Source organism: Hermetia illucens, chromosome 4 (assembly GCF_905115235.1).
Source record: "Hermetia illucens chromosome 4, iHerIll2.2.curated.20191125, whole genome shotgun sequence".
Classification (NCBI taxonomy): Eukaryota; Metazoa; Arthropoda; class Insecta; order Diptera; family Stratiomyidae; genus Hermetia; species Hermetia illucens.
The window spans coordinates 97,552,423-97,565,421 of record NC_051852.1 but is presented as its reverse complement, the minus strand read 5'-3'; the positions used below and the strand labels follow the sequence as shown (position 1 = coordinate 97,565,421).

Sequence of the window (12,999 nt, the reverse complement as noted above, 5' to 3'; positions counted from 1 at the left end):
CCCCAAAAGCCACCTTCCGATCATGCAGATATTTTCTGTAAAAATTATGAGGACTGCTATTAGTGTACGTGGCTTGGTGACAACGCAATATCGGCTTAGTGACAACGCAACTCACATTCTTTCCGTCAAGAACGCTAACGATTTCCTAATGAAGCTCACGATGGCAAAGTGCTCATTTTATCAGATGAATTTCCATCACATATCCATTCATAACTTTGATCTTGACCATATTTTCAGATGTGATGCGAATGAAAACAAACTCAGCGACTCGAATACGAGATGGAGGAAAGACGACTGGAAAATAAATTAAATCCCAGCATTGTTTGCCTGAAACCGAAAAATGCTTTTCAATGCAAAATAAACGTGTCATGAATAATAAAATTCATCAGTTTGCGCCACTGTATGAATATTTAAACGAATTCAATTAGCAATTAATGATAACAAACGGATAAAACCGATTTTTAGCGTTTTTCCACTCTATTATTTCCGTCACTGAGATAGGCTGAAATACTCGTATCTTTTTAAAGGCGGCCTCAACATCTTTTTGATACTTTGTTGAGATTTATTCTAGCTTCAGGTGAATAGCCGAATAGTTCGTTAGGAAATAAGTAGCTAGAGAAAGTAATGCTTTTTATAAAAAGACTAAAGATTGATAAACACATTTTCCTTGATTTTCTTTCTCTTTTTGAAGTGGTGCAAAGGTTACCGGGTTCCATTTTTTTTAGTACGTTTCTAAAAATAAGTGAAAATCGATCAAGGTTAGGATTTATATTCACATAATTTGATGAATTTATAAACAACCAACTCAATTTTTTTATGTGATGTTGAGCGTTCCTCAGTGCTCCAGACGGTTACGTTCAAAATCGGTCCTTGACATATGTAACATAAAGAAGGTGGCCAGGTGGTGGCTTAATAGAACGAAATATGTACCAATCATTTTCGACTAAGGCCATTTTTCATTTTTTCACCCGTCTGACATTGCCTTTTTTTAATTTTGGAAAATCGCGTCAGATACTACTTAAAACTAAAAGATTTCGTAAGAAGACATGAGAATAATTTGGTTATTTTAGAGACAAAAACATGTCGTAATCGCCCCATGAATTGGATGTTTTCTTTCGAACACTATCATTCAAGTGCTTTTCGCGAATGAAAATTTTGGACAAGATGTATGTACAGTGTGTTTGCTTCATTCATTTGAGGTACTAACTACATATTTATCTAAAGCAAACCAGTCATACTCCTTTGCACAAGAGTGTAGCGCCACTTAGGTCCATAAAAAGTAGAGTATTTACCGACAAGGTTACTTCAGTACGTGCTCTACTTACTTGTAGGAGACCGGAAAAGTTTTGGACTGTGTGTAATTGTCATTGGGACTATTTTGTCAAAGAGGGCACAAATGATTGAAAGGAATTCATAAATCATTAATTTTAAAAGTAGTTTTATGTCGTTTTAAAGGCTAATTGGAATAGTACTTCTTTTCACAAAAAAACTATCCATGTGAAAACCAGCAGATGCTGTAAAATTGGTTATCATAGTTGAAGTTCGAAGGATATCTGTTAGTGACTAAACAAAAAGATAAAAATTGAAGAGAATTTCCGTTATGGACTATTTTTTAAGGTTTTGTGTAAATTGTTGGTTTACTGTCTGCCTGTCTGTCCATCACACGCTTTTTTCTCTGAGACGGTTATAGTGATTGACACCAAATTTGGTAGAAAGGTGGGAACTGTGAACGCTCACGCATACAGAGAGTTACATCCTTTTATGTCCAATGTAAGGGGTGGGGTGGTCCCCATACATGCAAAAGGGGGGTGTAAATTCTTTTTTTCATCAAATACAGTCATCAAATGAATCAAATGAAAGATCTTGGTTAATACTTTTTCAAGCCGATCTTAGTTTTGAGATTTGTTGGAAAGGCGGGACCCATTCCATAACGGACCCATTCTCAGAAACTACTTAACCGAAAAATCTGAAAAAATCAGGAGGCTGCCACTGTATGGTGCCTAGGCCCCAAAATATCCTCCATACCGATACCTGTTCAAATAAAATTAATAATAGTACAACAATAGTACATAGTGTCCGAATAGCTGGATGGTTAGGGCGCAAGGCAGTCGTACGGAATTTCGCGGTTCAAATCTCACTGGTGGCAGTGGGATTTGTATCGTGATTTGACGTCGGACACCAGTCGACTCAGCTGTCAATGAGTACCTGAGTCAAATCAGGGTAATAATCTCGGGCGAGTGCAATGCTGACCATATTGCCTCCTACAGTGTACAATACGTACCGTTACGGTCTTAAATGAAGTACTCTAACATACTTCAAGGCCCTGATCCAATATGAATTGTTGCGCCAATGATTATTATTTCCGGTTATCACAATCTCGGCAGATTCCGGATTTTACCTAATACAAGCACAAAGTGCCAAGCATTTAGGCTCGGACGATCCTACCTACTTAAAAACTAAAGGGGCGCTGGTGGTGGTGGCCGGTGGTAGGTCAATGGGAGAATTCGTCGAGAACTCCCCGCAATATCGAGGACGTATGCAGAATGGTGTACTTCTGCATGGTTTGAACCAGACTGTGCGAAAGTCTCAGGACATCAAAGGAAGCTGTGAGGGATTTAGGTACAATACCTGTAGCTGACAATATTATGGGAACTACAACCACCCGCCCGAGACGCCAAATTTCTTTGATTTCCCGAGCCAATGGCTCATAGTTCACCTTCTTCTCCACGTATTTCCGTTCAATGTTGCTATTATGGGGGATAGCAACATCAATAATATACGCGGAACGACCCGTCTTGTCAACTAACAGTACGTCAGGCTTGTTGTGTAGAGTGTGGCGATCAGTCAGAACTTGCCGGTCCCAATACATGCTGTAAGCAGAACTATCAAGCACTGCTTGTGGCTCATATCGGTAAACTGGACATGTTCCTGTGATCAGCCCGTGCTTGTATGCAAGGTTTTGATGGATAACCTTACATACAGCATTATGCTTGGTGATGTATTGCACCGGTGCCATAACAGTACAGCCAGAACGCCGAACCACACATTCTGCACTGGTCGTTCTCCACCCATTCTTTCATGATGAGCTTTCAATAAGCTCGGGTGGCGAACACGCCGTCCTGAATGGCACACATGAACCCTCCGCCGTCCTGTTCGACAAATGGCCGCCAAAGACAATTCACGTGTTTACCGTGCATTGCCTTCGACTTCGATCCGCTCTTGGTCCAACTTCACCCCACTCAGAGGATTGAAGGATCGATCCTTCAAGTTAAGCGGAGTCAGTCTACAGTCTGCCTTACAGACAGCCGCATGCAAGGGACTCGCCTGCTCTTTTGCTGTAAAAATAAGCGCGCAGCGAGTCGACTTGGCGATGATGTTGTGCCGTCACGTCAACCACGCCGCTAGCCCCGATGTCACGAGGCAGGTTCATCCGCTCCACGGCAGACTTTGGATAATGCATTCGGAATTTGGACATAGTTGTCCATATCGGCCGCTGGACGTTTCCAGACCGGTCTTCGTCCACGGCAATAGTCCGAATGCATAAGCCAGTGAAGGCATAGCGAATACATTCAGTGCGCTTATTTTATTCTTTCCCGAGAGATGCGATTTCAGCACCAGCTTTATACGTCGCAGGAATTCGGACAGCAAAGCATCCTTCAGATCACCAACTCGAGCATGGGTTCCTTGCAGAATTCTTAGGACTTGCAGAAGTCTGTCTCGGGCATAGCTTCGATGTGGAGGTCACCAAATTTATGTCCGGCATGCGGCTCGTGATGACCTTTGTGGATGGCTTGGATTCGACACTAATATAATCCAAACTCCATCCGAATATCACAGTTGAACACGTCTGTTATTCGCAAAAGACTTCTAAGATGGTCGTCAGTCCCAGCATACAGCTTGATGTCATCTAAGTACATTCAAGTGTGTCAGTTCGCACTTAGCACGTAGGCCATATTTTATTGCAAAATCATGCTCTCTAGCTTCATTCAGTAGCCACGAAAGGGGGTTCAGTTCCATACAAAACCAAAGGGGACTCAACGAATCCCCCTGGAAGATGCCCCTCCGCATACGGATGGGCTCTGAGGTATTAACACCTTCAGATGTACGGACTGATAATGTGGTATACCACCTTCCATGACTGTCGCCAACAACTTTATTAATTTCGGATCAATGCGATACAGATGTAGGATATCGATTAGCCAGGTATGCGGAACGCTATAAGCCTATTGGTATAATCGATATACCAACTAAAGAAGTTTCTTTGGCCTCTAGTTGCTTATTCTACAACCACCGAGTCGATAATGAGTTGCTCTTTGCAACCGCTTGACCCAACTCGGCAGCCCTTCTGCTCCTCGGACAGAATGTTGTTGGTCTCGAGGTGCGCATTGATCCTTCCATTAATAATGTACATTATGATGAATTTGTAGAGGGTTGGTAAGCAAATGATCGGTCTTGTGTCTGCGGGGTCCTGCACGGTGTCCATGTTAGCGATAAGGTAGGTAATCCCCGCAGTGAGGAAAGGTGGAAATTGCTCCGGCCGACTCATGACCTCATTTATACTACGTGCCAACCGACTGTGTATGCTGGTAAATTTCTTATACCAGAAATTTTAGCACCCGATCCAGACCTAGGCTCCTCCAGTTCTTGGAGGTGTTTATGGCTCGTCGAACTTCCTCTTCGGTAACATCTGTAAAATTCATGCCAGGCGTATTGGCATGGCGGGTGCCTTCGGCGCTGATCCACTCAGCATGTTGGGCGAGTAACCCCAAAGTCCACCCCAATACTCTTTCGCTTCCGTCACCGAGAACTGTATTGTCTGGACGCTCTGTTGGGATTCGTTGAGAGATCTGATAAAACTCCGCTGGTTCCTCGCGTATGTTGTATTCTGGACGCGTATGGAATGACTTTCGCCATACCGTCGTAAACGACTGCATATACAGAAAGTTTCTGTTTTAGTGTGTCCAGAATTTCAACTACGGGTGTCTCACTGGGGATGGCATAGTTCCGATAGACCCTCTGCACTTTATTTCTCACCCGTCTGCTGGCATTGCCAGTGCTGATCTGAATCAGTCTAGCAATGTCCTGCCTTAGTGAGTCCCGCCGACGTTCCAGACGAATTTTCCATGGTGGATCTCTTTGGTCACTCAAACCAATAACACGGAAACGAATCTTCTGACCGTGCAATCTGATAGCCGCAACTGCACCACAGTACACAAGTGATTGTAGTTGCAGCAGCGACATATCAGCACACAGGCGAGATGCAATCTCATCCTTGATTTGAGATAGAATTCCCGGAGTTGCTGGAGATGCATAGAGCCTGGGAATACCTGGTCTATGCAAAGGATCCATATCCGAGAATTCTATACACGCTCTTTAGAATTCGTGCCGAACCTCAGCGGAAATCTCAGCTGGACGGTGGAGAAGAGTGCTTGGGCGATGACCTCAAGTCGAACACGTACGAGTAATAAAGCAGTACTGGTTTGCGACTCGCTGCACAGTCACTTGCGCGAATTGCGGTAATTGGCGGGAAAATCCCCCTTAAGTTCATCCTAGAATCATGAAGCATGCAGCAATATAGGCTACATCATAGAGCATGATCCTATCAAATTTGGTGAAAATCGCACTATTACTAACAAAGTTATAATAGGTCAAATCTGTCGCTTCTGTGCAAATTCAAGACTTTGAATGTCAATATCACTTGAAAGTGGATATTTTCACATAATGTATGCATATATTACGTGCTACAATTTAATGGGACAAATGCACACTCAAATCTCTTCTAGCTCGTCTAGCCTCCGGTTTCCCAACTTGTTTTCTGTTGAAATTCCACAAATACTGCATTAATAATAATAGCATCAGTGACGTGTTCGACTGGACGTCATCGCGGAAACTGGTGACCAAGCGTCGATTGGAGCAGAGGCCACGTCGCACTACAGGCAGCAGTTTCAATAGCTGCAGAAGCATTCTTCTCCACCTAGCTGAAGCCTTCGCTGAGGTTTGGGACGAATTCCAAAGACCGTCAGAAATGGATCCTTTTCATAGACCAGTTATTCCCAGGCTCTATACATCTTCAGCAACTCCGAGAATTCTATCTCAAATCAATGATGAGATTGCATCTCGACTGTGTTGTGTGATACTATGGTGCTCTGCATATTTGCCATATGACGCAGAAGATGCTCCCAGTTCCATTCATCCGAACTATCCAATATGCCAAAGATAAAGGTTGGAGTATCTAGTAGGAACCCATCTGCAGATCCTTAATTTGGGTAATGAATCCACTTTCTTCAACATGGTCAGTCATGGTGGTATTCCCTGACATTGCGGCTCTGGTCGGAGAGTGGAGAGTATCAAACGATATCGCACTCTCAGATCACAAACGCATTAATTTCATAATGGGCATGGATTCACCTCCACCCACTCCTTTTCGGAATCCGCGGAAGACAGATTGGGCGACGTATAGAATAGAACTGAGCGTCCGAGTCACGATCCCTGGGAAGCGCATCAAGTCCATTGCTGGAATTGAGAAACATGAGATAAGCTTTCGAAGAAAGCTATCCACTCAAGATGGCAAAACACTGGAACTCGGATTTGGCAAAAGAGAGGAGAACGACAAGGATGCTCCTCAATCGTGCTCTGCAGTGTGATTCAGACGCTAGCTGGAATCGCTATAAACACTCACAGAAGGCTCTAAAGAAAAGATCATCATAGAGACGCTTTTGCGAAGAGACTGACTCTTTTGAAGCAACCTCAAAGCTGAAGCGGATTCTGATTAAAGAGCGTAGCCAGAAGCTGGGTTATTTACGTTTACAGAACGAGAGGTACACAGAAAGTGATGAATAAACGGCAAACCATTTGCTTGAGGTGCACTTCCCAGACATAATCCAAAATCTAACAGGTGCATACACCCCTCAACCGAGAGACTGGAATCTGGCATGGAAAGCAGTATCACTTGAGCGAGTATAATGGGCTCTGGGTCTATATATTCGGAATATATATCATGCATGTCTAGCAAGTGTTTATATTCCAATTAACCATAATGTGAAGGTGATATTTATTCCCAAATCAGGGAACCTATAGGGATGCAAAACGCTTCCGACTGATCAGTCTAACGTCCTTTCTACTAAAAGGACTAGAAAAACTCGTAGATTCGTTCATAAGGAATACACAAATAAGTGGCCACTTCACCATAGGCAACACGCCTACCAGAAAGGCATATCCACGGAAACGGCACTTCATCAACTCACGGCAAAAATTTGAAAAGGCGATATCTTTGACGCATTCATGGACATCGCAGGTGCCTTCAATTATGCCTCATTCGCGGCAATTTGTGATGATGCAGACAGCATGGAATCGAACCGCCGCTGTTAATCAGTTGAATCCTTCAAATGCTAGAATGGAGAAAAGTCCACTTATTGGTCGGCCAGAAGTCTATTCAGCCAAGATGTCTTAGGGACTGGCCACAGGGAGGGGTTCTCCCTCCGCTGTTATGGCTCTTGCTAATGGATACCCTGCTGTGCCTCCTGGAGGACAAAAAGTCTTTGCGCAAACATTTGCGGACGATCTAGCCGTAATAATTACCGGCAAGTTTGCGGACACAGTATGTGTATGTGCAACTCAGCATGAAATCCACAGTTGATGCCTCCGCAAGGGACTCACGGTGAACGCTAGAAAGATTCAAGTATTTAGGAGTGCATTTCGACTCCAAGTTAACGTAGAAGCACCATATCAAGGAGCAATATCAGAAATCCTGCAGATTGCTCTGGTGCTGTAAGAATGCAATAGGTAAGACCTGGGAACTTTCACCAAAACGAATATATTGGATGTATACACCCATAATAAAACCCATTTTGATGTATGCATGCATCGATGGCCGAGACTGAACTTTGCTAACAGCAGGAAGCAGATTCAGAGGTTTGGTTGCCTAAGTATTACTGGAGCAATGAGTACTACGCCAACTGCGGTAAATCTAAATCTATCCTAAATATACCCCACTTCACTTGGACGTGAAACGGAAAGCAGCCAACGACGTATGTAGACTCGATACGATTGGAGCATGGAAAGGCCGCCAATCATACGTTCATCTGGAAATTCCTTGACAAACATTCGGTAGCCGTGATACCGGCCGATCATATGGTTTACAAATTCGACTTTGAAAAGACATAGACTGTCGTAATCACCAAAAGAGAAGAATGGTCGATAAACGTCGGAAAAATGACGACCATATTGCAGGTGGAGATATATGCCATTTCATTGGCAGCAGAAGAATATCTGCGACAAAAATGGAGGGGTCGCACTATTCGAATCTGTTCCAACAGTCGGACAGCATTATCAGCACTAAACAGCTACGGCATATCAAGCCAGTTGGTGTGGAGTTATCATCAGGTGCTGTTGAAACTTCGCCGACTGAACGAAACATTCCTGATGTGGGTGCCGGGGCACTCAAACATTGCTGGTAATGAGGAGGCTAGCAGACTGGCTCGCCGAGGGTCCTTATCCACAGTGGTGGGGCAAGAACCAGCTTTTGGAACCGGGCCATCCACTGTCAAGTCTACTATGAAGCGTGAAATTTCAAGGATTCATGCGGCCGAGTGGAGTAGTTTGAACTCTTGGCGGCAGGCAAAAATCTTTGTGAAAGAACCTGGAGTCGCCAGAGCGGCATTTTTGTTGTCCCTTAAGAAGTGGGACAGGAAAAGCCTAGGAAGGCCTAGGCCTAGGACACTGCTCCTTAAACTACCACATGGGCAAGGTTGGTGTGGTGGTTTCGGCTATGTGCAGCCAATGTCCAACCTCCTCAGGTCTCAGACGGAGACATCTGGATAAGGTTTTCTTCAATGAAGTAGTTGCACACTCTGTGCCTCTGGAGAATGTTCTCAGATTCGCTGAAGCCTGCGAACGCCGTAAGCGCGAAGCCATTGGTGATTTACGGGGATAGCACAATGGACCTAAGAGTGGCTTGAGTGCTCGGAACTGCAGCTCCCCCCAGTAAACTAAACTACTATTGTTTAGGGTAGTGAGGGGTCCTAAGTCCACATCCACTTGATGTTGGACCGGACCAAATGCAGAGCAATTGACTCTCATGTTTTTTGGTCCACGGATCCCTCGTTTGGGGCACGGCACCCAAACATTTAAACATAGGGACTAACAGTTTCTTCCAGGGCAGAGCTAACTCATCATACGCTGCCCCACCTCTGCTCTGGGAGCAGCGTGACCGCAAGTGGCAAAAGATGGAAAACGCTCCCTATTTTTAAATGCTTGGTTGCCATGCTCCAAACCAGGGATCCGTAGACTAAAAAATGTGAGAGTAAGTTGGTCTCCATTTGGTCCGGTCCAACATCAAGTGGATGTGAACTTAGGATCCCGCACTATTCTAAACAATGATTTAGCTTTAGTCTAGCTTAGGCTCAAACTATTGGCGGTTTCAATTGGATATAATTCGTACCTTTATGGTGTTTCTGCGAATATATAAAGGAACGTTTGGCAGAGGTGAGGCAGCGTCGGTGAGTTGCCTCTGCCCTGGACGAAACGGTTAGTCCCTATTTTTAAACTGCTATATCGATTATGCCAAGGTATTTGAAAGCGTACAGTGTACCACCGGCTAATCGATGTTCTACGTATGAATCGCAACTAATAAAGTTTTTGGCGACAGACATCATCTGGGAGTGCCAATACCTGAGAGCCTATCCATATACGGTAAGGCATCTTCCGGACATAGCATTGCTGACCTCCACATCCAAGCTACGACCGAGAAAGATTTCTACCAATACCTCGGAATTCTGCAAGGAACCCGTGCTCGAGTTGGTGATCTGAAGGGTGCTCTGCTGTTTGAATTCCTGCGACGTATAGAGCTGATACTGAAATCGCATCTCTTGGGGAAGAATAAAATAAGCACATTGAATGCATTCAATGCCCTTCACTGGCTTATGCTTTTGGAATATTACCGTAGACAAAAAGCGATATGGAAAACGTTCAGCGGCGGATACAGACTACTATGTCCAAATTCCGAATGCGTCATCCAAACGCTATCGTGGAACCTGCCTCATGACATCGGAGGTAGGGGCACGGCTGATATGGCGGCACAACATCACCGCCAAGTCGACTCGTTGCGCGCTTATTTTTATAGCAGGGAGGAGGCTGTTTGAAAGGCAAACTGTAGACTGACTCCACTTAACTTGAAGGGTCGATCTTTCCTCCTCTGAGTGGGGTGAAGTCAGACCAAGAGCGGATCGATGAATGAAAGCCGAAGGCACGGTAAACTCGTTAATTGTCTGTGGCAGCCATTTGTCGAAGATGGCTGTGTGCTGATGAGCCGTTTGCTGAGACGGAGGGACTCATATGTGCCATTCACAGCGGAGTGGTCGCCACCCGAACTTATAAAAAGTTCACCATGAAAGAAAAGGTGGAGAACGAGGGGTTAGAGACGTTGGACCATCTCATTTCTGGCTGCACTGTAGTGGTACCGGTGTAATACACAAACAGGCACAATGCTGTATGTAAGGTGATTCACCAAAACCTTCCATACAAGCATGGTCTGATCACGGGAACATGCCCGGATTACCGATATAAGCCGCAAGCAGTACTTTATAGTTCTGCTTTCAGCATGTATTGGGACTGGCAAGTTCTAATTGATCACCACATATTGCGCAACAACGTTGACGTGCTGTTAGTTGACAAGACGGGTCACTCCGCGTATATTATTGATGTTGCTATCCTTCATAATAGCAACATTAAACGGAAATACTTGGAGAAGAAGGTGAACTGTGATCCACTGGTTCGGGAAATCAAAGAAATTTGGCGTTTCTCATAATGTTGTCAGTGTTCTGGGACTTTTTCACAGTCAGGTTCAAACCATGCAGATATATACCATTCTGCATACGTGCTCGATGTTACGGGCCTTCTTGATGGATTCCCTCTGATCAGTCACCACCGCCAGCGCCCCTTTATCTTTTAAGTAAGTAGAATCGTCGGAGCCTAAATATTTGGCACTTAGTATTAGGTGAAATCCGGAATGGATTGTGGTTGTTCATTGTGGTAGTCAGACTAGCCTTCTACGTTTTAGGGATGGCAATAAACGTTATCTCAATTTCTGTATCAGCCAAGAAAGCTATACAAAACTTTTCGTGACCAAAGTAACTATCTTTCCGGTAACCACATGCTTTCCTTTCAGTGAATACGCACTCATCTTAAAAAGTACCAATATACAACCATTATCTTGCCAAACAAACAGAGAGTGGGTATCTCCTTACTCTTCAAGCCTACACTCAGGAAAGCATGAGCAGGTCCAATAATGTCAATCGATTTCAAATAGAGTTTGATAAGCTTTACTTACATACGTGAATCTCCAATTTCTCGATGTGTTTGCAGTTTTCTCTCGCACCGTTTACTCTTGCCAACTAGAAAGTTGAAGACATTTCGCATTAAACCGCAGCCTTTGATGTAGCAAAAACTAAATTGGAAAATCGAAGTGTTTCGCGTCAAATAACTATTTTTTGTTGCACTCGAATCTTGCTTCCCGCACCTCCGCGATTACCCTGGACTTGGATTTGAAAATGACTTATTAGTTTTGGGGTACTCGTCTGTGGCTGACCATTTACAATAAAATAAATGTTCTGCGGCGCATCAAAATCCGGTTGTTGAAGTGAATTTCGGATTAAACGACCATCAATTGGTTATAGATACTTGACTCCATCTAAACCGAACGTATGCAGTGCTGTATCTGAACCTCGCGGCTGAATGCACGACCGTGACAAGCGTTGTTTCGATCTCAAATTTAGAGGTCAAAGGCGGTTGTTTCTTGTATCTTGAAACCAATAATGGAACTTTCAATATCTTTGCGGCAAAAACTCGTTACCCGAACACATTTCAACAGAGCTAGGAATTACAGCCGCCACTGATCACACATGCTTACATCCAACTACCACTCATACGAAAACTGCAGCGAGTTGCATCCAGCGGAAAGGTGCAGCAAACGGTGACACAAAGCAGGGTCTTAGCATGGCTTTCCGCTCCAACTCTAAAGCCTCAGCATCATTGTGCAACAACTCTGGGAAATACCGAGATCACAAGATATGCTCTTGGAGAGGATCCCTGGATAAACCATCTTGCAAATTACTTGACGTATGTGGTATGCTCTGACTGACTTTCAGGTTTCAGGGTGCCGCATGGAGGGCGGTGGGTGTTAATTGCAATGAACAATAGTGTGATATGCTCGCTACTGGAAGGTGGGAATGATGATGATGCCAGTAAGAATCGAATGGAATGCAGATAATAGATACACGACGTATGTGTGCTATATGCAGTACCTGAGAACGTTTTTCAAAATATAAACAAGCTTTAAACAGACCGTGAGACCAGAGTTGGCATTGCAGGAAATTTAATAAATATATTCAATAATGTCATTGTTGGTATAGTGATCTGGACTCCTTATCCTGGACATCTTACAGCCAGGTTGTACAAAATACGTTTACCATTTGTTTACTTGCAAAAGATTTCGATTAGTAAATTATAAATGAATTTGCTGGAGTTTTTGATAATGAAAAGAAGAATTAATGGGATTGCAATGTTTACAAAAAATGTTTTGGCGTTTTTTTTCATTCTTCTTCTCCGGAATGCGCGATTTTCCTCGGTCATGTGCTTGATGTGCATAGGGTCAAGAGGCTCTCAAATTACTGTATAGCTTACCAAGCAACGTTTTTTGAAGCCTTTTGGTCGTTTCTCATTGACTTCTATGGCATGATCTCCGGATTGTGTGTTTTGAAATGGAGTTGTGGACGACGCCCATCCCACAGACACAGAAGATCTCTCTCCAAACAACATTGTCGAGAAGATGCTAAGGAGTGCTGACAGGCGGAGCCGTGTTGTCCATTACGTTTGAATCCTTTTCGTTGCTAAGAAGATAGAGCTCGGCCGGCGAGGAGTCGGTTGGCAGGGGGTTCCTTGAACTGACAGTTCCCTTCCTCCTCTACCCTCCCATTGGTGAAAGAAATTGCCTGATTTGAAGGC

General features: G+C 44.0%; 1 protein-coding gene across 1 annotated transcript in view; it reads right to left on the bottom strand.

Annotated features, from left to right (window-relative positions):
* The window catches only part of LOC119655445 (putative fatty acyl-CoA reductase CG8303), a 118,254-nt gene extending 106,265 nt beyond the window's left edge, over positions 1-11,989 (bottom strand). Inside the window, exon 1 of the mRNA XM_038061340.1 lies at positions 11,327-11,989. The gene's annotated coding sequence lies outside the window, so the exon portion shown is untranslated. The remainder of the gene's footprint in view (positions 1-11,326) is intronic.
* Positions 11,990-12,999: the final 1,010 nt, after the last annotated feature.